The sequence below is a fragment of the Dermacentor andersoni genome, chromosome 11 (assembly GCF_023375885.2).
Source record: "Dermacentor andersoni chromosome 11, qqDerAnde1_hic_scaffold, whole genome shotgun sequence".
Lineage (NCBI taxonomy): Eukaryota > Metazoa > Arthropoda > Arachnida > Ixodida > Ixodidae > Dermacentor > Dermacentor andersoni.
This window is the reverse complement of record NC_092824.1, coordinates 58,263,116-58,290,892: the sequence shown is the minus strand read 5'-3', so window position 1 is coordinate 58,290,892 and position 27,777 is coordinate 58,263,116. Positions and strand designations below refer to the sequence as shown.

Genomic DNA, 27,777 nt, shown 5'->3' with positions numbered 1-27,777 from the left:
ATGAGAAAGGAAGTGCAGGGTTAATGTAGGATTTATTAGGATGGACCAAGCGTATTTTATAAAAAAAACGGTATTCTCGAAATATGTAAACCGAAAGCCATATCCACTCTTTCATTGAAGATGTGTGCTTTAGGTTTATTAGTTTTTCAATCAATGGGATTCAATTTTAAGATTCCTATTGAAACATGAGCAAAGAAATCTATAAACATACGTACGATGGGCTGAGTGAAACAGTAGATCATTGATATTGTTTTGTAATGGTAGAAGGGGTTGAGCTTATGCGGAATGTTGCAGTATTCGCTCCTTGCGCAACGCTTGCCCTAAAGAAACAATAAGAAAAGGAACAAGGAGTAAAAGGACAACCTACTTTTTCTGCGTTATTTCCAAGGCATCAAAGTCACTGCAAAGTATAAGTGCGCGCGACGAAAACGAGATCACACCGTCTAAAAATACAACGCAGCACAGTATACCGAAAGCCACTGCAGAAATTGAACTCGCCAAAGAGAACACTGCACAAACTGCGACAAATTAACACGAAACACTAGAAACATTTATTTCAAATTTTTCTCTTCGTTTTATGTTTTTTTTTCTTTCATTTCGCCGCCCTAGCAAGATCCTTCCGTGATTTTAAGGAAATGGAGGGAAACAGCGTGAGTATAGAAATGCAAACAAGTTTTCGCAAGTTACTACAGTGCAATACACGTTACCGTAGGACACCATGAAAGGACACCTTGAAAGAAACTTCCGACCTCGTGCAATGTGGTGCTCTCGTGCTTTGGCACAATGTTAACTCTATGATGAAGTGACGTTCGCCGTAACGTATTTCGACGAGTGGGGCATCAATTACTGGAAAAGGGTATGGCGTTTCCATTTGCGCGCTCACCATTCAACATAAGAGTACCACGTCCTCTATAAAGGAAGGTCGTCGCGTAGTCTCCCGCGGTCACGTACAGGCGAGCCTTTCCGTGCCAGCGGAAGCAGCTCTGTCTAAAAACTGTCAAACCCCATGGGCGCTGTTTTCACCGAATGACACGTATACCGCTACACCGCTTGTAACGTGACAGGACGACCACAAGGTCGAGTGCTCCGAAAACGCTCGGCGAATTCAGCGCACTTGCCACAGCGTGGGAAACCGCGGCCAGAGAGGCAAAGACTAACATCAAAGCAGCGAAGAAAATAAATGCGGCAGAACGGTAAGCCGACGTACCGGTACTGCACTGGAATGTACGAGAGTAGTGTAGTCGATTTCGTATGGTGCATCGGAAGTGCAGATGTCACGTAGTTCTGTATTGTTTCGTGTTCTGCCGGTTTTCCTTTTCATCCAATTGTCGCCTTTCTTTCTCACGTTTTCCCTGGCTGCAAAACACGCCTAAACTGTCAGAAATTTCTTGAACGTTACCGCGAATTCTACAGCAAGGAAGGTGCCTTTTATGAAATTGTACACGCTTCGAAGGGGGGTATTCGACATTGTGGACCGTACACGCGACAGTCTGCCATTACTCTATATATTGAACGGTCACTCATATCTAAACAGCGGATGTGGTTGTGCGGGAGACTAGGGGTGCTATGACGTAAAACTATTCCAAACTTTTCTATTCCAATTCTGCTATCAGCCCTCCACGATTGGTCAAAAACTTTATTCGACCCCCCCCCCGCCCCTCACTTCACCTGTCTGTCACGCGACGTCACGAAAACCGCGATACCTCCTCATCTGATATGATGTGTACACACTGATTATGCATGATTTGACAGAAAAAAGAAATGCAGTTATTTCTGATTCGACCCCTTTTCGCCATTAGCCCTCGGCTATCGGTAAAAAATACCAAATACCAAAGCTTCAATTTTTACATATACGTATGCCGAAATTCATGAAAACATTATCACCAATCAGGGGAAAGGGAGCAACGCTACAAATGTGGAGATTAGCTCTGCACAAAGGCTACACAAACCTTTTAACTATCTACAAAAGATCAACACGCACCGTTATACGCAGCTATTATACAGTTATTAAGGCGAAAGCCTTAAATCTCGGTTTTATGGTTGCGTTGTGAGGTACAGAAAATATCACCTGACCCGAGGAAGACTAGAAGCAAACGAAGGCATGTCGCGTCTTGTATAAGAGATGATAATGATTAGCAAAGTTGATTCATGATTGGTCAGTGATTCGATTACGGTGGAATATGGTAGATTAAAGTGCATTAGGAATCATTAGGGTGGATTAAGGAGGATTCATGTGGATTAAGAAGGATTAAGGTGAATTACAGTAGGCTTTAGAAGGCTTTCACCTTCGTGTCCCTCAGGCGGTGGCTAAAGAAATCTTGGAATTTTTTGGTGAGAGGGCAATTGAAGGTTAGATTACGCCACCAGCTCTGTCTTTAGTTACTGATTCTATAATTATTGTTGTGCTATCATTGTCGTGCTTGACGTGTTATAAGGTCCATATATTGAAATTAAGGAACGCAACCATGTTTATTTCAATCTAGAGCGATAACCAATAAAAACCGATTCTGATTCTGATTCTGAAAGCCCTCGATTCGATGCCTTCGCTTGCAACTGTTTAAAAATTATCAATTGTATGGGCGATGATACTTGTATGCGCATTTAGAAATAAGGCGTAAACATTCACACGGTGCAGACGGCTTTCACAGCTTGTTTACATATTTGCGTCCGCGTTCGGTCGTTCATGTAATGCACATTTTCATTAATGCACGTTAATGCATTAGTGCATTATTGCATTAATGCACGCAGTAATGCACGTTCATATAATGCACATTTTCAAAATAAACCTGTAGTTGTTAGTCAGCTCTCGTCCAGTCTTGCCCTCTTGCTGCGTTTTGCGTTGTTCAGCCTGTTTCGTATCCTGTATATCGCTGAAAAATGTGCCATGTGGGATTTGTTCAAGCATGCACAATTTCGTTCATGCGTGAAGCCAAGAATAATCGATACACTCAGCGACGCGCTTTCGCGTAATAAACCGCCTGCCCAAAGTACACAACGTCGGGTGAATGACGCGCAACAAAGAACGCCGTATACTACGCTTCACAGGAAGATCGCGTAGGCACAAACGGTGTACACAAATTCAAATTTATAGAGAAGGAAAAGCTGAATGCAGATAGAATGATATTAGGCCCAAGAAACTCGAAAACATCCTTTCAACCGTGTGCATCCCCATCATCACTGACGAAAACAAAATTAATTGCCAACCTGGAGACGCATTCTAGAATAGAACTGAGACATGTATATACGACAGGTGCGCTGAATATGTAAACCGCCAGAATAAACTCAGCACTCATCTACGCTTTTACATGAACTTCATCGCTTGAGATGTAGCAGTTACGCGGAGAAGCACAGAAGTTCAGCCTGCCCTCCAACCTTTGCTTATTTGCCTCTGCTGCGGAAATATCAAACGTCTGTTCTTTCACTGTTTTATGTAGCGACCTTTTATTTCCTGGAATAAAGAGCCCGGCAAGGGCGTCCAATAATGTACTCATCAGCAGAGTCGAACACAGGAGAGTTGGGTTGCTAGTGAATTCATTTGACCGCTTAAAAAACATCGTACCTAGAGGATTGGATTACGTAAAATTTATTAAATATTGATATTTTTTCGTCTCAGCCAGATAGGTGGCGATGAAAGAAGCTCGAAGCTTCGGCCCAAGGAATATTAAGGTGTGTCTTAGTCCCAGCGGTTGGTTTGCATTTTTGCATCATTCATCATCATCATCATTAACCTGTTTACGCCCACTGCAGGGCAAAGGCCTCTCCCATACTTCTCCAACTACCCCGATCATGTACTAATTGTGGCCGTGTCGTCCCTGCAAGCTTCTTAATCTCATCCGCCCACCTAACCTTCTGCCTCCCCCTGCTACGCTTCCCGTCCCTTGGAATCCAGTCCGTAACCCTTAATGACCATCGGTTATCTTCCCTCCTCTTTACATGTCCTGCCCATGCCCATTTCTTTTTCTTGATTTCAACTAAGATGTCATTAACTCGAGTTTGTTCCCTCACCCAATCTGCTCTTTTCTTATCCCTTAACGTTACACCTATCATTCTTCTTTCCATAGCTCGTTGCGTCGTCCTCAATTTAAGTAGAACCCATTTCGTAAGCCACCAGGTTTCTGCCCCGTACGGGAGTACTGGTAAGACACAGCTGTTATACACTTTTCTCTTGAGGGATAATGGCAACCTGCTGTTCATGATCTGGGAATGCCTGCCAAACGCACCCCAGCCCATTCTTATTATTTCCGTCTCATGATCCGGATCCGCGGTCACTACCTGCCATAAGTAGATGTATTCCCTTACCACTTCCAGTGCCTCGCTACCTATCGTAAACTGTTGTTCTCTTCCGAGACTCTTAAACATTACTTTATTTCACTGCAGATTAATTTTTAGACCCACTCTCCTGCTTTGCCTCTCCAGGTCAGTGAGCATGCATTGAAATTGGTCCCCTGAGTTACTAAACAAGGCAATATCGTGAGCGAATCGCAAGTTACTAAGGTAACTGCATGTCACAGAGTGCATGCCCGCGTCTCTCTCGGGATGGCCGCCAGTGCCGCCCCAGCTACAGCGCCGCTTGCACGGCGATGGGGGGAGAGCGGTCCCCATTGTTCCCGTCTCGCCCGACCGTTTGGTCAGGTGGGTCGCCTGAGCGCGACGGAGGGACGAGGCAGCTCGGGGAGCGGCAGAGTGTCTTGGAAGACGGAGGAGGGTGGTCGTGCACCGGGAGACAGCTCAAGATGTGGTCGGCAGGCTGAAACCTCCAGGCCGAAGTCTTCGCCGTTCGACCGACAGACGGTGCAAGTCCGTCAGGATCTTCGGCAGCGAGGTAGCAGCAGCCCGACGCTCTTCAGACCGGGATCTCGGCAAGCACGCCACAGTTAAGCCTCGTGTTCCAGCCCGCTCTCAAAACTTTCCGCCGGACTGTATTTTTTTAATCGCGTTTAATCTTTCATTTATTTATCCATCGCGTGTTACTTCTTTTATGTTCTGTTAGTGTAGTGCTTGCCGTATTTATTGTCGCGTGTATTTTTCATTTCTGTCGCGTATTTTTTGTTTATTCGCGAGTCTTAGCAGCTCCCACGTGGTGGGCTTAGTGTCGCGCGAGTGGCGTCAGGGCGTGTGTTGTGTGACCCGCACGCCTTCCGCGAGCTAGGACCCACAACTGGAAGTTTGCATGTTTTTTTTCCATTATGTCTCGGACATGATTTTATCTTATTAAATTGAATGTGTGTGTTTTACGTCGCCTCCCGTCTCATGCCTCTGGTTCACGGTCGATCAGGCGTGGACCTTATCGCCTGTCAGCAGTCGAACCCTCACTAAACGCACGCGGGGTGGGTTTGTTGTCGCCCCATCCCCTCCGGTTCGGAGAGTGCGAATTACCCCACCATCAATCTTTGACACTGCATCATTAGGTTCTATTTATTCCTTATGACACCCCTTAACATATTAACGAAGAAGAGTGAGATAAACAAGGGACGTAAAAACGAAACACGACACCATCTCACACTAGCAACTGTAGTCGTCTAATTTGTCAATGCAGAGAATGCAGATGTAAGCCGTTGCTTTCTGACAATAAGGTGTTGCCAAAGCATGGAGACAATTCAGCGCGGAACATTGCCGAACACTTTTTATTAACATGTCCGGGGACTTCCGCGTTGCGAGGCTGCATAAGTCAAATATTGATTATTTAGCGGCTAATCTTTAAGCGTCCTTGCGCGTGTTTACGCTGTGGTATATTTGTGTTTTTGGCAATAAACATGATAGTCGGCGGTTCGGCTGGTCAGGCTGGTTACAAACCGCCACCACGGCCTCAAGGAAGACAACCTCATCCGGCTGGTCAACGCCTTCAGGCTCTGCCACTTTTCCTACTTCGCGGTCATGCACAATTGGCAGCGAGCCGATGAGGACAAGCTCAACGTCCTGCTTAGAAAAATCATCGAGCGGGCCCTCGGTATACCGATAAGGACGCACACCAAGCGTCTGCTCCAGGTCGGGTTCCACAACGCGCTGGAGGAGATTGCCGATGCGCAGGAGCGGGCCCACGTCACACTTCCTTCGATTTCCGAGGCCGGTAGAGCCATACTATGAAAGCTCGGCCACTAACCGGCCGAAGGGAGCGAGAAGATGAGGCAGATGCCCCGCTAGATCTGCGACATTGTCACTGTGGCGCCGATACCGAGGAACGTCCATGCCGATCACAACCGCGGCAGGCGACAGCCCAGAGGGAGAGAGAAGGGTGGAGTATAAGGAAGGCAGGAATGTTAACTAGTCAAGAGTCTGGTTGGCTAGCCTACACTGGAGGGAGCGAGAAGGGGAAGAGAGATAAAGGGGAGAGACGTGTACGGACGACAGTACTTGAGTCAAAGCCTTTCCTGCAAAGCGGAGGTTCTGAGAAAGCACAAAAGTACTTTCGCTGCCTTCTGAGCCGATGATTGGTGGGGACGGTGCTCTACTACTGTCTGTTCACTCAGAGGACGATCATCTAATTTCCTCAATGGGTTCGACAAAGACAGTCTTTGTGCTTGAAGAGCCGCCACTATTCTCAAGCAAATCCACAAGGACGAGCGCAACATCTGTTTCGTCGACGCGGCGGCGTACCGCGGCGGTCGCGCTTTCTCCGCGCTCGTCGTTGACCTTAAACAGCAAGTCGCCGACTCCGCATCGGTCGGCACCGACGACTCGACGATTGCCGAGCAAATGGCCGTCGCCTTAGGAATGCTGGACTGCGAAAAAGATGTCATCTACAGCGACTCGAGGTCGGCAATCAGAGGTTTCGAGAGCAGCGTCGTCTCCAAGCATGCCCTGTGCGTGCTCCGGAGTAGTGGCGACGACGGTGTCAAGCACCCCGCCGTAACGTGGTTTCCCGCACACGTTGGATTGGTCGAGGGCGCTCCCCCCAACCACAACGAGTCTACCCACGAGGCTGCGCGCGTGCTAACCGACCGCGCCGGTTTCGGGCAACGGCTCGGCGACAACGAGCTTGCGAAAAACAGAGACGCACCCGCCACGAACAACAAGATTACCAAACATTTTTACCTCACGTGGAGTGTGTACGCACCCCCTCACCCCAAACATATTAGGCCTCAAGCTCTTACGCTCAGACTACTGCAGAAGGACACGTACCCTAATCTCAGCCCCCTGTACACAATTTATCCCGAGGTATGCCCTAACGACGCTTGCCCCGCATGCGGGGACGTAGCCACGCTAGCGCACATCTGGGAGAGCAAGGCAACATACACTAGCCCCGATACGGCCTCGGCCAGGTGGGAGATGGCCTTCCGCCGCCCGCTCCTGGCCGACCATATCTGGGCCGTCCAGCAGGGCCGCGGGGCGGCCGACAAGTTTGGCCTGATGGTCCCCACGAGGGAGTCGCACGGTACGCGTTTACGTCCCCCTTGCAGGACCTCAATAAATATTGTCAACCAGCCAACCAACATGCTAATCCGCGCTCGTGATGTTTCTTTCTCGTGGCTTGTTTATTGTGCTATGCTTTGTCAGTATGGAATACCAACTCAAGAAGGATCCAGCAATCTCAACATGTGACTCCAAATGTTCGTTGCAAATGTATTTTACCTCTTTCCGGCCCATTACGCTTCCATAAACGCGGCTTAGCAACACAGAACTTCGCAGAGTAACCGATAAAGCAAGGCGGGGGCAGGGAGGTCCTTCGCGGAACGACTCACGGATCGACCTACTTCGCCCTTCTACAACTTCCGATAAATCCTCCTTCGCACCTTGCTCCGTTTTGTGGAGTGGCTATTGCCGCTGTTTACCGCGCTACACTTAAACTCCTCCGGGCGCGCGAGCACCTAGAAGTGCCTACACGCCTCGTGCATGCCCACAAAGATGCATTATGTTTTGTAAGAAACCTGTCATGTACAATCTGAGGCTGTGAAAAAAGGCGTTGACAGAGTAGAATGCGCGTATGCAATATCTAGGGCACATTTTCTGCCTTTAACTGATTGAGTGATTGAAATAGATCGAAGTCAGAGGGTTGTCAGCTTGCCGTAAAAATTGAAGTCTCTTCTTGTGTACTCCAGAAAGAAGGCTTCGCAGTTGAAGAAAAAATTTTCTTGGTAAGCGAATTGAGCCCGGGGAGCAAATGGCTTTCCGAGACAGTTGCTCAGCCACCTGAGCTAAACAGTGGACTAGCACATTGCAGAGCGAGGCTGAATTATTCGACAACTAGAATAACCAACACACTTTAAATGTGAACTCACTTTTGCGGAAGCTCGCAAAGTGTTGGAATGTTGCTATGAGTTCGCTTTGTACTTTTGTGCTCTGATGGGGTAGAAAACAATTTTTCTTTCTTTTTATACACATCTCTAGATTGTGGGCCACCGCAGAAGTTCGCAGAAGTTCATGTAGAGCGCACATCAAGAATACCTTTAACTTTTCTCGCAGGGTAGAGATAATAAATTCGGACCAGGTTTCCTTCGTGCCAAAAAAAAAAAAAAAAAGAGAAGGATTGCAAGTCACAGCATCAATCTGTTTCGGCGCATGACAAATGCCACAGGCAACCAGAATATTGCGAAGGGCCAATAGCTTGACCACCAGTCAAAATAGTTCCCGAAGTACACAGCTGTTCTTGTGGCTCCCGAAAGCCGTCACTGCGTCCCTATAGCGAGGGCATACAGCTATTTCGTCATGCGTACTCTATCGACGGCATGGTACCCATCGACCAATGCGGGGCTCCGGCCCCCTCTCCTGCTGCCGTTCAATGGCTTCAGGCGTTAGCGAACATCGGTATTTAGTTCGCGTCTGAGCTTGCTTGGGGGGCTTCTGCCATGTAACTTTCACTCTGCGTTTAGATATCCAAAGTTACAATCCTGTCCCATGACACGTGTAAATATCGGCCGCCAGAATTCCAGACCGCCTTTTAGGGATGACACTAATGCATATCAAACCGTCGACGACTTTCAGAATAGGACTGTTGCCCCCTCACCGTCGTCACGTGGTCACAGCTCTCGCGCACTTTTGCGCCGTCGTGACCTGTTGTCGAACATACAGTACGCGGCTAAGCTCAGAAAACTGAATTCCCCAGCGCGCACACTTAACGTAGCTTCGGGTAGTAGACCTAAAATTCGGTCCCGATTTCAATTCGCAATTATAAAAGCAACGAACATAATGCGTAAGCACCAGTACTTGGGCGCGAAGCAAGTTAGTACGAAGCGTCGCACAGAAAGGAAACATCTAAATCTTTTCATATGTCACAGTACGAAAAAAGAGAAACGAGAAGGAAAGTCACAAACAACGTATTCTATGGGCTTCTTTAAGTAGCAATATGTGATTTCGTACGTCTTGTTTCTCACGTACTTTGTTCCTGCTTTTCCAGACTCGGACTGTGGGACAGATGTTGAAATAATATTTTGAACCTCTTTCAGGGATGCATAGCTTTCAGTTCAATACTAGAAGCATACAATCGCATGCGCGTTTGACCAGCTTCTCTCCGACGGCGCTAGTGATACTACTCCTCCATCGAAATCCTATAAACACGGGCCAGGCAATGCGGAATATGATGCCCGCACCCTCTCTCAGCTGGTGTTCGCTCGGCTCTCTGCAACTGCATGGACACCGCAATTTAAAAAAAAAAGGAAAGATTATTTCACAGGAAAGTTGCAGCTATGATGAATCACGATTTGATTTATATTTTAAAATGGCCTTGTGGGTGCCTCTTCGTAAATGTTTGAGCGCTGTGGTATTAACGCTCTAGGTTCCCGAGCAGTTTGATTACTCCAGTAGGACATAATTAAAATAAACAAGTGTGAAATGACGAAATACTCAACTGTCGCACGCGCACTTGCGAGAGTAGGCCATTCCAGTAGGACCGTGAATAGCTTGCGGCGAGGTTCTGCTTGAGCAGGGGACGTATTATCGGACGGTGGCTGTCGGTGATATCGCTTTCAGTGCGCGCCTGTTGGCTGGCTGAACAAAACCGGGTGAGCTGATTGAGTGCGTCAGCAGTACGTCGCGCTAAGGTGATAGTATCGCCTAAAGTGATAGTCCGAGAACGCGCCCTAAGGTTTGAATCCCCTATTTATCACCATTCCTCGGTGGCTCCGTCGTCGTCGAGCTGCTGCTATTGCCCGAATCATTGACGCGGGCTCTGAATGATACAAGTATAGGGAACAAATGATTGTTCCATAATAGAGTGACTATAATGCACTATTTTATCCTGCTCATCCACAGGGATGCTCCTTTGACGATTGCCGTGACCCGGTACGACATGCGAGTTGATAAGGCAATGTATGTGACAAATAACACCTATCGCATATAGGATGTGTACTTTTGTTATTCACTCTACCATATAATGTGCAATCTTCTTCATTTTCGTTTAGTAGCGTGCTTGCTCGAATATGGGCCGAACACGGAAGATAGGTATGTTGCAGTGCGCCGGAGTTATTACAGAGTCCAGCCCTCTGTGCGACGTACTCAAGCGTCTATAGGCTCTTCACATGCTGGTGTCAGCGACACGATGTTTCCTCGTACGCCCTGGACACTCAGGAAGAAGGTGTGTCGACTTTTCCTGAAGTTTTCAAATGATGTACACTTAGTAATTGCTAATGATTGGCAGGTTCATGAGGGCTTTGTGTCAACGCGTGGACGGCCCTGCGCTACCATGTGCGGAATTGGATTACGGGGGGCGGACATGTCCTGTTCCACTTCGCAGTGCGCGTCGTCTTGTTCACCAGTCTCATGCTTTACTGCTGAACAGTGAGGAACTTTTCCGAAAGGACGCACATCGGTAGACTAAAATTGCAGGTTTTTCTTGCATGGCTAGATCCACCTACAGCGTACAACGTCCTCCCCCTCCTCCTCTTACTGCTCAAATATAGGTCCTATGTATAGAACTATAGAACTCGCCGAGACACAAAAACAAACAAAATCAACTCGAATCCAAGCCGATCAGGGTCCTTTGTTGGACAAACGAAAAACTTGAAACAGAGCTCCTTTACTCACCGTAAGCTCGGCTACTGAACCTCGCTAGTCGATGGTCCAAAGAGCATCATCGACGGAACTGCCTGAGAAGTGATCCTCGTCGGTTGCTCTGCAGGCGTCCTCGGCATCTAAAACGTTGTCGGTCCCGGTGCCGTCGAATGCGTTGGTTACGCAGCATTTCTTAACGCTTGTGTGGAGGATATCTAGACTGGCTTTACGGCGGGTGGCGGGACGGAGGAACTCAGCTAGCTCTGTACTTCGCTAACTTTGTCCGCGAATATAGGTCGACATTTCTTTTAGTCAGGAATACAGGTCGATAGCACATTTTGCATGACTATTCCTAAAAAAAGATGTCGACCCATATCTGAATAAATACGGTAGTAGAAGAAGTCGATCGGCCTTCACAATGTATCGGTAGTCGGAAGAAAACCCTTGGTGCCGCCTTTCAGGGCAAGCTTCCTGAAGGTTCGCCTACAGCAGCGAAACCGTATCAGACAAAGACCAGATAAAGGCGCAAGTCGAAAAGAAATATCAACGTATGATGGCCGACCCTGCAAGAAATCCGAGGATCTCCCTTGCGGCTGCTAGCATATTTCATGAACCACCCTGTGTACTTTTTTCCGCTCCAACAATGTAGGCGAGACTTAGTCGTGGATGGTGAAGCTGGGCCTTATATGAATTGCAAATGCAAGTTTAGCTTTACCAACTTTGGCACAACGGAGTCTGTTCACTGTGCCGCTTCGTCTCATGCCTTTCTCCTCTTAGTGCTGGGATTAGGAAGAAGCGAACCGGTCGCCTGAGGAAGAAAAGAAGCGATGAAACGCGCCTTACTTTACTTTGTGCATGAAGACAAAGCTGGGTCACGTCCTTTATGTGCAACCAATCCCTCTATAGGCTCTTTGGCCCGCAGGCTTTTATTCAACCGTTCGATTAATCTTCCCCGCCTTATTATGAACCCTGATTTTTTTTTTTTTAATCTGAACTTCTCATTTTGTCTAATTTTCCACGCAGGCGGCATAAGGCGCCCTTGTCAGCTGCAATTTTCCTGGAAAATAAAAACAATATGCACATGGGTGAGTGTGGCACAATTGAAGGCTTAAACGTTTGAAGAAAGTGAACCGATACCTCTTTTGGGGACGATCTGCAGAAAGTGGAGGGGAGGATAACTGTTCGATGTGTACCGGGAGGCTCTGTTTGGAAGAACATTAATCAGGTCTCATGATTCATCACAAAAGAAAATGAATCAAAAGAGAAGAAAAACACACAAATATACCGGACATACCACAAATTCCAATTCCGTTCGTGTTCCTGAGAAGTGCAGATACATATAAACGGTATTTTAATTATTCGGAAGCAAATTGAGATAAGCTAGCGGAGAGGAATCTGTAATATTTTGGCGCAAAAGGCGCAAATCTACATATTAGAATAAGCTGTCGAAGAAGCATTCTTGGTGCACTCTTTATTGTGATTGAAACTTCAGATAACCTGATATGAGCAACTTCAGCAACAGCCGATAACGCTGCTCGCACAGCACATCAAGAATAGCACAGCGTTCCAATTCCGCTCCCGAGGACAGACGCCGCAAGGCAGCTTCGACACCTGGCACGCAGTCTCACACTGACCGAGTGGAACTCGCCAAACTTACGACTTACACGACTGCATCGACTAAACCCCTCCCTGCAACTCCGACTTCCACTCGGACTTCCTCGACGTGAAGCTACGCTCCTCTGTCGCCTTTGGTTAGGAGTTGCCTTCACAAAGGCATACTCTGCATTAATTGGAATGACTGACAGTGCAGCATGCGAGGTCGGTGGCACCGAAGACAACATCGACCACCTGCTGTGCCATTGTCCACGATACACCCCAGAGAGACAAGAACTTGCGAAAGCCTTCCAAAAACTGGGCAATTGGCCGCTTTCTGTGCAGGTGCTGCTGGAACACCGCCCCCATCGCCCGTCGGCCCATGAAGCGGTGAAGGCGCTTTTGCGCTTCTTAAGGACGACGGGCTTGTGCGACCATCTGTGACTATTAATGCAATTTCTGTAAGACCACGCACTTCAGCGAACTCACCGCTCCTTCTTTCCTTCCCTCCTCTCTCTCTGCCCGTTATCTTTGTTTCCCCCTTTCCCATTCCCCCGGTGTAGGGTACCCAACCAGACGTTATTCTGGTTAACCTCCCTGCCTTGTACTTATCTCTTTCCCTCCTCCTCAACAACCTCAGCTTAATGAATAAGTGAATGAAGGAACAATGACGACGTTTCAAACGAATGCAATCTTTGCGATTATTACGCACGTATTTGAAACAGTTGTAAGGTAAGAAAGAAGACGTTAACGACACAAAGTAATTATAAACCAAACAATTAATTTAGTCTCCTTTGTACATGAACATGTATAAAACATTGTGGTATAGGAAGGAAGGAAAAAGTGGAGAAGGAAGGCAGGGAGGTTAACCAGTTTTGCCTAACCGGTTTGCTACCCTACACATGGGAGCGGGATGGGGGGATGAAAGATGGGGAGAAGAGATAGAGGGCACATAACACGGCACACACATCGTTGGTTACAGTCTGTCACTATTGTGCGGTACGTGACATCACTGTCACAGCCGCTTGTCCAAGCCCGTATCCTTCATAAACCGAAGTAATCCCTTCGTCGCCTTCAGCTGCGATGTCTTCAGTCGGCGATATGTGAAAATGGTTGCAACTGACAATGGTCTATTGTCAAGGTGCGCTAGAACGGACGCCATGGACTGTCTCTGAACATTATATTCAGGACAGTCGCACAGAATGTGTTCCAGCGTCTCCTCGCAAAGACAGGCATTGCAGAGAGCATTGTCGGCCATTCCAATGCGAAACGAGTAAGATTTCGTGAAGGCCACCCCTAGCCATAAGCGATAAAGCAGGGTGGCCTCACTTCGGCGAAGTTCGGTTGGCATACAGAGATGCATCAAGGAGGGCAGATCGTGTTGATGATTGCTGCGGTTGGTCTGGCTGCTTGGTGTGCACCATAGAGAGAGCGTGATCTCCCGTGCAAGCACTTGAAGTCTGCTGGCTGCGTCGGACCGTGAAAGTGGTATGGCCTCTTCCTGTGTGTCTTCAAGAGCTGTCCGAGCGGCTTTATCGGCGTCTTCATTTCCGATGACGCCGCAGTGAGTTGGCAGCCACTGAAACGTCACGTGATGTCCTTTCTCATGTGATGTATGGAGTAGGCATCTAATATGGAATACGAGCTGTTCGAATGGCCCGCGACGCAGAGCTGATAGTACAGATTGTAGGGCTGCCTTTGAGTCGCTGAAAATTGACCATTGTCGAGGTGGTTCCCGATTGACAAAACAAAGTGCAGCTCGAAGAGCAGCTAGTTCCGCAGATGTAGATGTCGTTGGGTGGCCAGTCCTAAAGCTGATGGTAATACCTCTTTGTATATATATATATATATATATATATATATATATATATATATATATGTATATATGAGTAAAATTAGGCCTTTGCTGGTATTTATGTATTAGAACAGTTGTTCTCATAATAAATATGCCCTCCTCCGTACGCACTTTTTGGCTAAAGACAGTCAATAAATTTCTTCTTTTTTTCAGGCCGTGGTCGTTGGCAGAGTGTACTAGCATCGACAATTCCTTCGTGGGACCTACTATGTAGAAATCTTCGTTCCTGAGTCAGGTACGTCAGTGACAGCTCTAGGGCTTTCAAAGACGTTTCCCGCCTTCTTACAAAACTTGTTTATCGTCCCTGTGATGCTGGAACGGGAATCTCACTCGTTCTATAAGCGGTACACGTGAATTTTCTTATTCTTCCTCCCGCCATTGGGGGGATATTTTTCAAAGGCAATTGGATTTTTTTTCGTGGCTATTCTGCGTTTCAATGTCCTCACTGAAAGTTTCGTCAAGCTCCAAGGAATAAACCAGGGAGTGGAATTCTATGAGCCGTAAAGTATAAACTCGGAAGTCTCCCGCTCTGTGCGCTACTTTTCTTACTGTCATCGTAGAACGCAGTTTAATCTCGATTGAATTATGCTGTTTTGCAGAAATGCGGCGACCGGAACACTCACGAATAACGTTATTAACCTACACAGAAACTTTACTCCGTTGAGTGCTGAATTCATTTCCTTGGAGTGGCTTTATTCTTCAAGCCTAACTCGTCCGAGGAAACAAGACGCACTGAAGTTCTTTTTTGTCTGAAAAAGAAAAGTAACGCTACCTGATTATTGCTTCTTTTTTTTTCCGGCTACCAACTAAATATCTCGCCACTGGATTTCGTGCTTGACAGACAAGTCATCGTTCACTGTCCGCTAAAATAGAGAGGACCAGGCTTCAAGTTATATCAAGGAGCAGCAAGAACATGTTCTCTGTTTGAGTCCCTGAATAAGTTTGTTGATGCAGGAAGCACCGGAACGTTTATTTCTTCTTCGGTGCACTTTAAACGGCGCCCTTCCAAGCAGGGCAGAGCTGATTTTATTATTCAGAAGACGTAGCCTTCAAATATCGTTTTTTTTTCTTCTACTGGCAAGCAGTTACGGACAACAAAAGCGTAAACTTGCACATGCTTGTTTAGACTAAGTAAGTGATGGTTTCTAAACGGCTGCGATAAACAGCGACGTTGTAGGTAGTATCGCGGTCACGTCCTTTCTTGTTCGCTTTTTAGAGAATTCATTTCAAAGAGGTAGTTGGCGATGCAGTCGAGACACCACGTATCCGAGCACATGAGGGTTGCGTCCTCTCACGTGTAGCCGTGCGCTGCTTAGCCGTGTCTGGGGAAAGTGGGATGGTGGAAGTTGTGGTGATGCCGGGTGCTCGTACCTTTAAGGCCCCCGGAGGGGGCAACACACCTCTTCGGCCTCTGCTTCACGTAGACGTACTGACCCACCTGGCGGAAATCGGCAGTTGCCTTTTCCTGTCCTCCTCCTTCAAACTTTTTGGTTTCTCTCTAGTTGTCTGTTCTTTACTGTATTGTATTCAATTCTTCTCAATTCCGAATTTCTGGGCGACAAGGGTTAACCTGGTGCAGTTAAGGCCGCTAAACGAAATAGAATTAGCGCCATCTTTTCCTCATCCCCTGCGCTTTCTGTCTACGTTCGGCCCTCTCATTTTCTGAAATCAGTCACGTGCGCTGGCGCTTTTCCTAGCCCTTAATTTGACTTTCCCTCTGCTGCTGTCGGGCACACCGCGTTGGGGGCTGTCTCAGAGCGTGTGCATACATGTGACGAGTGCGGCTGAGAGTAAACGCGACGCGAGAAACTTGTTTGGACCTTTGCACCGCGTGGAATGTGCACAATGCATCTGAAGCTCCCTGGGTGTCATCGCGTTAGTCTCTCGACAGCTGTAATTACCCGTGACCCCCGGCAAAGGCAGTACAGAAATTTCACCGCTTACCTGTGAACCAACCTGTAAGTCTAGAAGGAAGGTAGACAGAATTGTAGAGAGGGGGGGGGGGGGGTGAGAAGGCACAGAATGGGTAGAACCGACGCCGCCCCTAAACGAGTGAGTAAAAGCCTTGTCACTCTTCGCTAACAGCTCCTATAAAAGAAGGGGGGGGGGGGGTTACGTGAGAAAGGAAGGAAACGCTGCTAGTATAGGCGCGACGCGGTTGAGGGCAAAGCGGATATATTCAGGTTCAAGGTATGGTACGCTACGCTTCTCCTATTTCTGAAAAATGAACGCCATGCAAATTTGTCAAGCGGACAACTCGCGCAGGGCAGCATGAAGCAGAGCTGCATTACAGCTTACTGTAGGGCCCAGGCGACACTGCGGAAGCGGTCGCACGTCAAATCAACACTTTTGTGCCCGCTGCGGTAGCTTTGCGCCTATGGCATTGCTCGAGGTCGCGGGTTTGATTCCCGTTAGCGGCAGCCGCATTTCGACGGGGGCGAAACAAAAATGTGCGTGCACTGAGATTTAGGGACACGATAGAGAACACCACGGTGTCAAAATAATCTGGAGTCCACCACCACTACGGCATGCCTCTTAACCCAGTTGTGGTTTTGGCCCATAATTCAATCAAAGTTTAGTACTTCCGCCCCGATGCGATGTGCCATTTGAGGCAATGACAATGCTGAACCCTGCGAGAGGTTATGAAGTATGGCGCACAACAACGCCTCAAGCAAACACCTTTCCCTATTTGTTCTCTGTACTACGCAGGCAAACAGCAGTGATGCACACGAGGTAACGTTTGACATCAACTCAGCTCTCTGGTGTTGGGTTAAAAGTGGAAGAAATTAAACAAGCGCCGTCAGCATGCATCGCCACTAATTATCGCCAATCAACGGGAACAGTACAGAAAACTCCGCTTACAACGATTGCCACAGTGCCCCGCGTCCGCATAGTTTTCTTGCTTCTTTATTTTTTTTTTTGCTTCCGCCGATATCTCGGTGGTCAAGCGTTGCGAGCGGCGTACGCAGGCGCCCCGTTTCACGCCTCCTCTGGGCTATTGTAGCGTAGTTCTGTGCTCGCGATGACGTGCTGCTGTACCTTCGGGTGCAGAACACGTGACACTGACATCAAGTGACTCTACCGGATTCCATCTGCCAAGCGAGGCGCGGCCCCATGGAAGGTCTGGCTTCAAAGGATTAGCCCGCCGCCGCAAGAGGAGGAGAGAGGAAATGGCGCTACTTTTGTTTCATTTAAGGCTTTTAGGTGTAGTTATCTAACCTTGCATATATTGTATTAGGTTATAGCGGCCATGTATTGCTGGCGTCTGCAGGTATTATTCCATATTTGTGGCGTCCCCTTGTTCGGCTCGGTGTTGGGTGGCTACAACCGGCGCCGCTTTTTCAAGTTTTATGGAGCAAACGCTTTTCCACCATTACCTGATCGCTCCCTGAAGATGGGGCGCAACGATAAAACATTGTTTCTTTAATGAAACCGAGACAGTCATTTCCAAAGTACCGCATTTTACACAGTCAGCGTGAAACTAGGACAGTCCGAATGATCTCACCATTTCTTGCAGACCGGTGTCTCACGGGAGCCACTGGCCCAGGTTATAAAGTAATGAAGATGAGAAGCGGCCATATTCTCGAAGTTCGCAACCAACCGCAGCACGACAACCTTTTGAAACTGGCAGCATTTGGGGACATTTCCGTTTCAGTGGGCCCACACAGCTCGATGAACACAGTGCGTGGTGTCATCTCGGAACATTACCTTCTTGAATTCAGTGAGAGCGAACTGCTTGAAGGATGGCATGATCAGACAGAACGTAGTCTAGGTGCAAACGGTAACAATAAGGCGAAATGACAAGATTATGTATACCAAGCACATAATTATTTTTTGGAACCTGTAACCTACCTGAATCTATCCAAACCGCTTACTGCAGTGTAAGCTTTAGGTCAGACCACATATCCCGAACCCGCGTCGACGCTTCAAGTGTCAGTGCTTTGGGCATGGGTCGCAAAGCTGCAGAGGGTGCTCTGGGTGAAGAGCTGCGTTATGTATTGTGTGCCAGGTATTCAGATCTAAAAACTGAAGCTCGATACCTCCATTGAGAAGAAAGGTCACGTTGAAAGAAAATTTGTTTGCTTCATGATTATAGAGCTCCCACAAGTCGTTAAACTCTGGTAATAAAATATGGGTCAAACCGAGGAAGGAAGCGTTCTCACAAGCACATTCCATGGTTGATGGAACTAGCCCCAAACTCAGATGACAGCGTTGAGGACGGAGCCCATGCATTCTGGTATGTATTGACAACTGCGACATTGGCGCGAGAAGAAAAGTTACTCAACTAAGCTGCACTCATCTTCCACTACTTCGCTTCCATCTCTCCGACCCTCTACCTTTCTCCCTCCTACCCTCTCTCTCTTTTAACCCCATCCCCTCCACCCTGCTCGCGCTGAGTCGTGCTCCCGCATGGGTTGCAAAAAATAGCGCAAGCGTTTTCTCCTTCCCCACAAGAACCACTTCTCTCTCTCTCTCTCTCTCTATCTGACAATGCTGGATATGAGCTTTCCCGCTGTCTATACACCTCATGCTCAACCTTCTCGTCTCTTTATTGAACAACATATATTTGGGAGACGAGTTTCTTCATTGAATTTCCAAAGAAGCGTACATATGGTGGCGGCGCACTTAACAGGTTAATCACGCATAGCACAAGCATGCAAGAAATACGATACATCCAGAAAAGCAACGCATGTTTTTTTGTGCCTAGAGAATTCCCATACACCGTGTGCAAAGATACATCACGTGGTGAACCAGAGGCAGCGAGAGTCGCACTATAAAACTGGAACACAGCTCGTGAAAGAGTGAGCAAACAATAGCACGAGGCATTTCTTCTTGAAAACTAAGTGCTCTTGGTCGTAATGGATGTGGCAGAAAAACACAGAGCCTGCGCCAACCTAGGGAACTGCATTGCGTGTTTCTGGATACCAGAAGCAGAGGATTACTTCGGGCCAAGGCAACATGATATTCAATGCAGAAGGATTACATTATCGCCAAAGAAACACACACACACACACACACGCACACGCACACACACACACGCACACACGCACGCACGCACTCACACACACTCAAAAAGGTCGACATGTCCGGGACTCCCCGTCCTCTAGATATGAGGCTTAAAAGCCAAGGAATGGCATCTGAATACCACGCTGGAACATACAATCACGTTCGATGGTTTCTGAATAAGTGAAAGCCGCTGTGGAAGTCAATATAGGGTGCACCGTAAACAGGCACTCAATCAGGAATGAAAGCGGACGTGCTCGCTTGAGCACCAACGTACTCACTCGGCGGATTCCTTGAAAGCCCGCCGAAATAAACATGCCGTGACAGTCGGGCATTCATAGATAGATTCTGTTTTCTCTCCATATTCATAAGCCAGGAATATAATCAGGTTTGCTTTTGAGAGTCCGGCTGGTGCGTTCAAATTCTTAGCTCCCTATCAATAATCAGGATGAAGCCAAGACTAAAATATGGGCTCGTGGTAAGTGCTTATTTTTTTCTGAGCTGCTTACTAGATTAAATTTAGTATGAGCAACAATAGGTATGACAGATGGCCTCTGCACATGCCGTTGTATGAAGCCATTAAGAACTTCTTTGATTTGAACGAAAATGATGTCTAATAAAAAAAAGAATGAGTAACCGGAACAAATTTTGGAAATAATTATTTTCAGCAGCAAAGGCGGGTTGAAGTCTGCATATCATGACCACGTTTGTTATACTAACGATATTCATTTTCCGTTTCTATGGGTAGCATATGCCTTTCTCCTTCGTGGCTGCGCTAATAACTGTCAATGCTTTATAACGTGAATTCTAACTCGTACTAAATGAACAATGTTTTATTCAATATTTCTCTCTTATACAAACTGCAGCCGATGTCTTTGGTTTTATGTGACAATAGTTGAGATCAATTGAAAGGAAAGCTCGAGATAAAAAAAGGAATATGCACAGAACGAATGCCTCATTTTACAATCTACAATTTCCCCTTACTAGTAAAACTGTTTCTAAATTTGATGCATATATCAGAACCAGAATTCGCATGGAACAGTCCCCATCACAAAATCAGATTTCGCTTTGATGGTTGTCGGTGTTCTTCGGTGCCGTACATTGTTGTGGACGATCTTGAAATGAATAAACATATATTTGCGCGAGGTAGTCGCTGAATTAAGAGTGATTGGATGAAACAGATTGCCTACATGACTGTTGTCGCTATTTTATAGGAAACACGTTTTTGCCGTCACGTTATACGTATATAGTACAATCAGGCACGACCTTAATCAAAGTAACTTTATCTGGAGCAAAAAAATAAATATATTGACCTCTTTTTCAAGACAATTGCTCATAGCGCGCAAATGAAATGTGTATGCTAAAAAACAGCGGGAGGTTAATGGCAGATTAACCAATACAAATCCACAAACGTGCAAAGGCCTTTATAAGTTACATTTTCTCTTCAAGTGCTAAGCGTTGACAGCTGTAGGAACCATGCGAGGTGTGGGCTGCTGCTCAACTCAACCAGCACACCCGAGGGTACCAGGCGTCATAGACGTAACCGACGCGATGCTGAGTTCGTACGTAGCGAAACAGCGTCGTTAGAGCTCCGGTGGCATTTCTCGCTCACTCCCACACACGCACGTTCAATGGTGAGCAGACGAGCGTTCGGCGAACGTCCTTATTGATGAAGCATCTCTGTGCTGAAGGTGAGCATGCGTTGAAAAGTCGAAGGACCTTAGCCGGGTAGAACGGCGGTTTCCCTCCGACTCTCCCATTTCCAGCCACTCCTCCCGACCTCTCATTATATCGAGGCCTGCCGATTCCTTCCTCCCTCCTACATGTCGTCTTACCCGACTACGTCAGTCCACCTTTAGGCTCCAACCACCTCAAAAAAAAAAAAAAGGAAAAGGATGCTATCTCACAGGAATACCAGGGAATGTGCGTAATACTTGCGCGAAGCACGTATACATGGGACATATACTTTCGCACTAGATTGACAGACAACACATTCGCATAAAAAAGTATGCAGATTCAACGCACGTTTTGGAACCTATCTCAAGTGCAGCTTTCGTGAACACATTAACGAAATGCTAGAAATTTGCCAGTTTCATTGCTGCCCTTTTCCCGTGTGGTAAACGGCAGCACGCACGTGCTTGCGTTCAGCCTAGTCACGCAGTGGCACAAACCTTATATTAGGCTGTATTTCTTCATTTCTCCTTGTTTGTTTTAAATGAACCAACTTCTGCTTTGCCGATTCCTCACTCTGTAGTAGCGTGACCTTCAGTGACCGGCCCTACTGTGTGGGATCAGTACTGTACCTTAACGCTTCTTCCTTCGAAGATGGGAGGTGGCGGGTTTAAACACCTTATAGTGTACATTGTGAAACGACTACCGGTGAAACGGTGATTACGTGCAGCTTTACTTGGCGTCTCATCATGGAGAACACAATTAGCCGCATAGCGAACTAGCCATGGATATGGTTGATAATTGTGGAGGCTGTTCGACGCGGCGTCACTTTAATTCCGGCTGCAGAGTTCTGCTTTAGTCTTTAGATTTGTCCTGTTGCAGTGTTCTACTTTCGTCTTTAGATTTGTCCTGTTGCTCTCCTTTCCTCTTTCCTTTTCCTCCCCTCCTTCCTATCTTCCATTTCTGTGTTGCTGTCACCTCCCTTCAGAGGAGTAGGCAGGCGTTGTGCCCCTTCCGGTGGCAGTTGCCAGCCTGCTCCTCGCTTTCCCTTTCCTGGTACCTGTGTGTATGTGTTCAAAACAAATAATAATAATAATCTCGGTGAGTGCCATAGTGTGGAAATTATGATCGTCATCAACACTAGGCGATCATCTCAAAGAGAGCAGTTGGCATTCGCATGATGTATGTAACATCCACTTCTCGCCAAGCCTCGGTTGTGGACATGTGCCGTATACAGGGCGCGTCTTTCCCATTGACCTGTTGTGGGCACGTGCCACTGTACGGAAATCATATTCATCATCAAGGCGCGCCGATCGTATCAAAGGGCTAGTGGGCACTGATACGACATCTACCGCCCGCTTCTTGGCTTGTGGATGTCTACAATAGAACGAAAATCATCATCATAACATGCAGCGGCCATCTGAAAGAGCTAATTTGTGTTGGCTCGAGTGATGCGTGAAGTAAATTATGTTCACTCGACGTTACTAATATTTCCATGCAACCCAGGAAGAAAAAACCTAGAATCGTCGCCTAATGACTAGAGCAACGGGCTGCTTCCCTGGGCGCCGAGGTTTAAATCTCACGTCCACGCGCATTTTTTCCTTCTTTTTAAGGAGTGAGGTGGAATCTACTTGGCGAGATTATGAGCAGTCGCCGACCGCGCGACTCAGGTAAAACCACGGCATGGTAGATCAAAAAATTTCCGGAACCCAAGCACTGTGCGAACCGATGTATTCGAAGCTTTCTGTGCTGTTTGAGTTAATTGGTGATAATTAGCGGTGATGTTGACGGTGAACGTTTAATTTCTTCGGCGTTCAGTCCAACATGAGAGTGGTGTGTTGATGTTAAACGTTAACTTGCCTGCACCGCTGCTGTTTGTCGGCGTGGTACACGGACCATACAGGGGGGCCTGCTTGCTTGAGGTGTTGTGCGCCATACATCATAACCTCTGACAGGGTCATACATCGTTATTGCCCCACATGGAACATCGCATCGGGGCGGAAGTATTAAACTTTGTCTGAATTAAGGGGCTGTGCGTGCCAAAACCACAATCGCGTTATGAGGCACGCCGTAGTGGTGGACTCCAGGTTAATTTTGCAAATCTAAGTGCACGAGCATTTTCTTTATTTCGCGCCTGTTTAAATGCAGCGGCCGCGGTCGGAATCAAACGCGCGACCTCGAGCAATGCCATAGCCGTGAAGCTGCCGCGGCTGGCACAGAAGTGTTGATTTAACGTGCGACCGCTTCGGCAGTGTCGCCTGGACCATACAGTACGCTATAATGCAGCTCTGCTTCATCATGCCCAGCGCGAGTTCTCGGCTTGAGAAATTTGCATGGTGATCATTTTTTTTTTAGAAATTGAAGAAACGTAGCGCACTTTACCTTGAACTTAAATTTATTCTGTTTGCCCGGAACCGCAGTCGCGTCTATAGTAGTAGCGTTTCCTTGCCTTAATCTTACGTCACCCCCCCCCCCTCCCTTTATGGATACTGTGAGCGAAGTTGCAAGGCCGTTTACTCAATCGTTTCGCGACGGCATCGGTTCTACCCATTCTGTGCCTTCTCTCTCTTCTTTCCTCGCCCCCTCCTCTCTGCAATTCTATCTACCTTCCCTCTAGACTTACACGATAGTTCAAAGGTAAGTGCTGAAATTTCTGTAATGCTTCTGCGGGGGGTCGCGGTTAATTACAGCTGTCAAAAGGCTAATGCGACGACGCCGACGGAGCTCCGAAGGCATTGTGCACATTCGACGCGGAGCAAAGGTCCAAACGAGTTTCTCACGTCGCTTTTCCTCTCTGCCATGCTACTTTCCTGCATACACACGCTCTGAACCACCCCACGACGCAGTGTGCCAGAGAGCAGCAGCAGCAGCAGCAGCAGTGGGAAAGTCGAAGGAAGAGGCAAAGAAAGCTTCGATTTAAAAAATATCTTTAAAAGACTGCCAAAGCTTGGGCAGTGCTGCGTTACAAAACACACTTTTCCTGCAGCTAGCGGTCATCCAACATGGGAGGGACTGCGGCGGTAAATTTCCGCAAAGATGAAAGAACATCAAATCGTAACGAATTTGCCCTACTTCGTTGTCATACCAGATGTGTCAAGAGTTACGTTGCTTGCGGTAACAGGAATCAAGATTATAGTTTTCGAAATGAAGCGCTATGCCACTACTCGATGCCACAGCACGTAGCTTTGATGAAAGTAATAGTAAACTACGCGACATATGGAGCAGGCATTGAAAAATAGAGTGTTTCAAATTATTTACCGTTTACTGCGTCAATGCAACCTAGCAGAAACCTGAACGGTGTCTGCCAGCTGCATTCGCAGTCAAATCCTATAGGCGACGCCATGTGTGATATGGTCGAATTATTAGCACGAGCTGTGCTTGTTAATGATGATGTCATGATGTCCAGAGGATATCAAAAGGTCGGATTGCGTGCTCTTAGATTTAGTACTGTGCACGCGATTCAGCAGTATTGCGGCGAAGTTTACTAGGATACACGCATCAGGCGCTGCTTTGGGGCAGCTCCAAAGAGCAGCGAAATTGTGAAGCCACCGTTTGGTTCATTGACATCAGCAATCCCCGGCGATGTCTGAAATGGCGTGCGGGTCATCTCTAACAAAGGAATTGCTATTTATGGATAGGTCCGCATCCTTTCTCGTTTCCCGCTGCCTAATTTTCTTTTAATCACGTCTTCACTCAATAGATAGCAGCACTGCCAAGTACCTTTCCATATCCAAAGTGTGGGTGTGATTCATGAACACCAAGGCAGCGCGGTGTTAGTATTGGGAAGCAGGGTGGAATGTGGAAGAAAAAAAAAAGAACACTGCGGGCTTTAACCTGGAAAGGGCCGATGACCGGAGCTGTATCCTGTGGCATCAAAGTGGGGCAGTGTATCCGTTACGCCCAATGAGCTTATGCCGAATAAAAAACCATAATCACTAGCCATGAACAAGCAATGACATTAAGAATCGCCAACTGAAAACGCAAAGACATGTTATATTGGGTTTTATATCTGTGAGTGAATAAATTGCTTGAATGTAGTGAAAGAAATGTATCCTGCGCGCTTAGCCTCAAAACGCTTATTCTTCTCTACTGTTTTCGTAAACAGTTTTTGGCTCGACGCATGTAAAGTTTAAGTTAGCAGTGTTGTTGGATCGCGCTAATCTTGCAATGAAATAAAATGGCGCTTTAAGAAATGTAACAAGCTCGTATTTAATCTTTACCAGAGACTGAGCACGCGATTTCTCATAGAACGTTTAAATGGAAATTATTATTTTAAAATTTATAAATTTACGTTCTATATTCAACTATTGCAAATAAACACACAATAATACCACTGACTTGCAGCCCCCTGCAGGAATTAGGTGCTCAGAATGTGACGTCAAAGTACACCGCTTTTCAAATTCACTTTTCTCCCGCTGAATTTCCCAGCAACTAAACTAATTTTACAATGAACGCTAAAACAGCTGTTTTGATAATTGAATACGTTTAAAATTTAGGCTACATTCCTGAAGAAAAGCTGCCTAAAGGAGACATAATATATTGGTCCTCGCATTTAGGAGGCAACCGGTTCCTCCGAGGCAAGTCCACAACATAAAACTACCCAGAAGATAGTGCGATTTTGTTAGGGTTATGCTAAAACATGCAAAAGCTCCAATTCCTTCCAACGACATTGAGGGTTGCCTCGGTAATGACATCACGGTACCTAAAGTTGTGATTACCGTTTCGTCCTTCCACACATCTTCGAAGCCCCAGAGGCCATTGGGCAATTTGGTCGACGTAATCCCATGAACCACTAAAAAAAAAGGGAAGTTTGCGCAAGCAAATTCAGTGAAGTCTCACTTATTTTTTTTTTCTTCTCTGAGCCCCTAATCACGGGATGGGAGTGTGACGTAGCCTGGGGCAACGGGCGGGAACGAACTGAGGCCCATTCCGAAGGCTATTGCAGAGCGAAGATATTCCCAGTCCCAAATTGATTTTTATGTGTGCACTTTTATAGGAACGCGCACCTGTGGCGGACCTGCTCGGCGAGGATGACGCCAGAGGCACCGAAGTCAAACAGGCTGCGAAATCGACCTGAGGAACGTTAACAGCGAATTCGCAGGGAGGAAATGAAAATTCAAGAAATTATCTTGTTCAACGGAGATTAGAAGAAGAAAGCTATTAAAAGACAGCAAGCAATGATTCTTTCGAAAGACCTGAGCCCATCTCACTATACTCGTCCACCCCGCTATCCGCGTGTGTCGCTCGTCGTCAATCTTAAGACACTGTTCCGCAATTTTCTTGGCCTCTAATCCGATTTACTTGCCAGCAGCCGACGACACATTGATTTTCTTACTCGAAACATTGCTTGATAAATTGTTGAACCTCGCATTCTATATATAATTTTTTATTTGCTCACAAGTATACGTAACAACAATCCCAATAAAGAGAGACGTCAATCAGGGAGGTACGATCTCTCCGATGCTATTCACAGCGCGTTTACAGGAGGTATTCAGAGACCTGGATTGGGGAGAATGGGAGATAAGAGTTAATGGAGAATATTTTAGTAAGTAGCGATTCACTGATTAGTAACTCAGGGGACCAATTGCAATCCATGCTCACTGACCTGGAGAGGCAAAGCAGAAGAGTGGCCGGGTCTAAAAATTAATCTGCAGAGAAGTAAAGTAATGTTTAACAGTCTCGGAAGAGAACAGCAATTTACAATAGGTAGCGAGGCACTGGAAGTGGTAAGGGAATACATCTACTTAGGGCAGGTAGTGACCGCGGATCCAGATCATGAGACTGAAATAATCAGAAGAATAAGAATGGGCTGGCGTGCGTTTGGCAGGCATTCTGAGATCATCAACAGCAGGTTGCCATTATCCCTCAAGAGAAAAGTGTATAATAGCTGTGTCCTACCAGTACTCACCTACGGGGCAGAAACCTATAGGCTTACGAAAAGGGTTCTACTTAAATTGAGGACGACGCAACGAGCTATGGAAAGAAGAATGATAGGTCTAACGTTAAGGGGTAAGAGAAGATCACATTGGGTGAGGGAACAAACGCGAGTTAATGACATCCTTGTTGAAATCAAGAAAAAGAAATGGGCATGGGCAGGAGGGCATGTAATGAGGAGGGAAGATAACCGATGGTCATTAAGGGTTACGGACTGGGTTCCAAGGGACGGGAAGTGTAGCAGGGGGAGGCAGAAGGTTAGGTGGGCAGATGAGATTAAGAAGTTAGCAGGGACGACATGGCCACAATTAGTACATGATCGGGGTAGTTGGAGAAGTATGGGAGATGATGATGATGATGATGATGATGATGATGATGATGATGATGATGCGTAATCCTTATACGTGCACTTTCATTCACCTGTGCTTGTGTAAAGAGGTCATTCCTTTTGCGCCGTGCGCATTATGCAACTCAGATTATTGCCTTGATGCACATGTTCGTTGTGGGTTCGCTTCTTGAGATGAGCAGGAAGACCGCTAAATTGCATGGCCAATTTACATGGTTGATTGCCTCTTTGGCAGCTCCTAATTACCACCTTAATATTTTGAAGTAAGCAATTCTGATTATCTTGACGTAAGGCAAGAACAGCGCAGTGATAACATCGAAGACTTTGCCCGTTTGTTCGATTCATGATTGTAAATTGTGCAGAAGAGAAGGCAAAATTAAAAATACCGGACACGCAAATGTGCATTACTTGCTGAAATTTTAACGAAAGCTTAACCGCCCGTTTGTAGTAT

The 27,777-nt window shown here is 46.8% G+C and overlaps 1 long non-coding RNA gene across 2 annotated transcripts; it reads left to right on the top strand.

Annotated features, from left to right (window-relative positions):
- Positions 1 to 1,123: 1,123 nt before the first annotated feature.
- Positions 1,124 to 26,209, top strand: LOC129381722 (uncharacterized). 2 transcript variants are annotated; one of them, XR_008609837.1, is made up of 4 exons: positions 1,124 to 1,193; positions 11,947 to 12,008; positions 14,525 to 14,606; positions 26,043 to 26,209. It is a non-coding gene; the product is annotated as an uncharacterized lncRNA (long non-coding RNA). The 2 variants fall into 2 exon arrangements; XR_011891119.1 differs by lacking the exon at positions 26,043 to 26,209 and having other exon boundaries at positions 14,525 to 14,884.
- Positions 26,210 to 27,777: the final 1,568 nt, after the last annotated feature.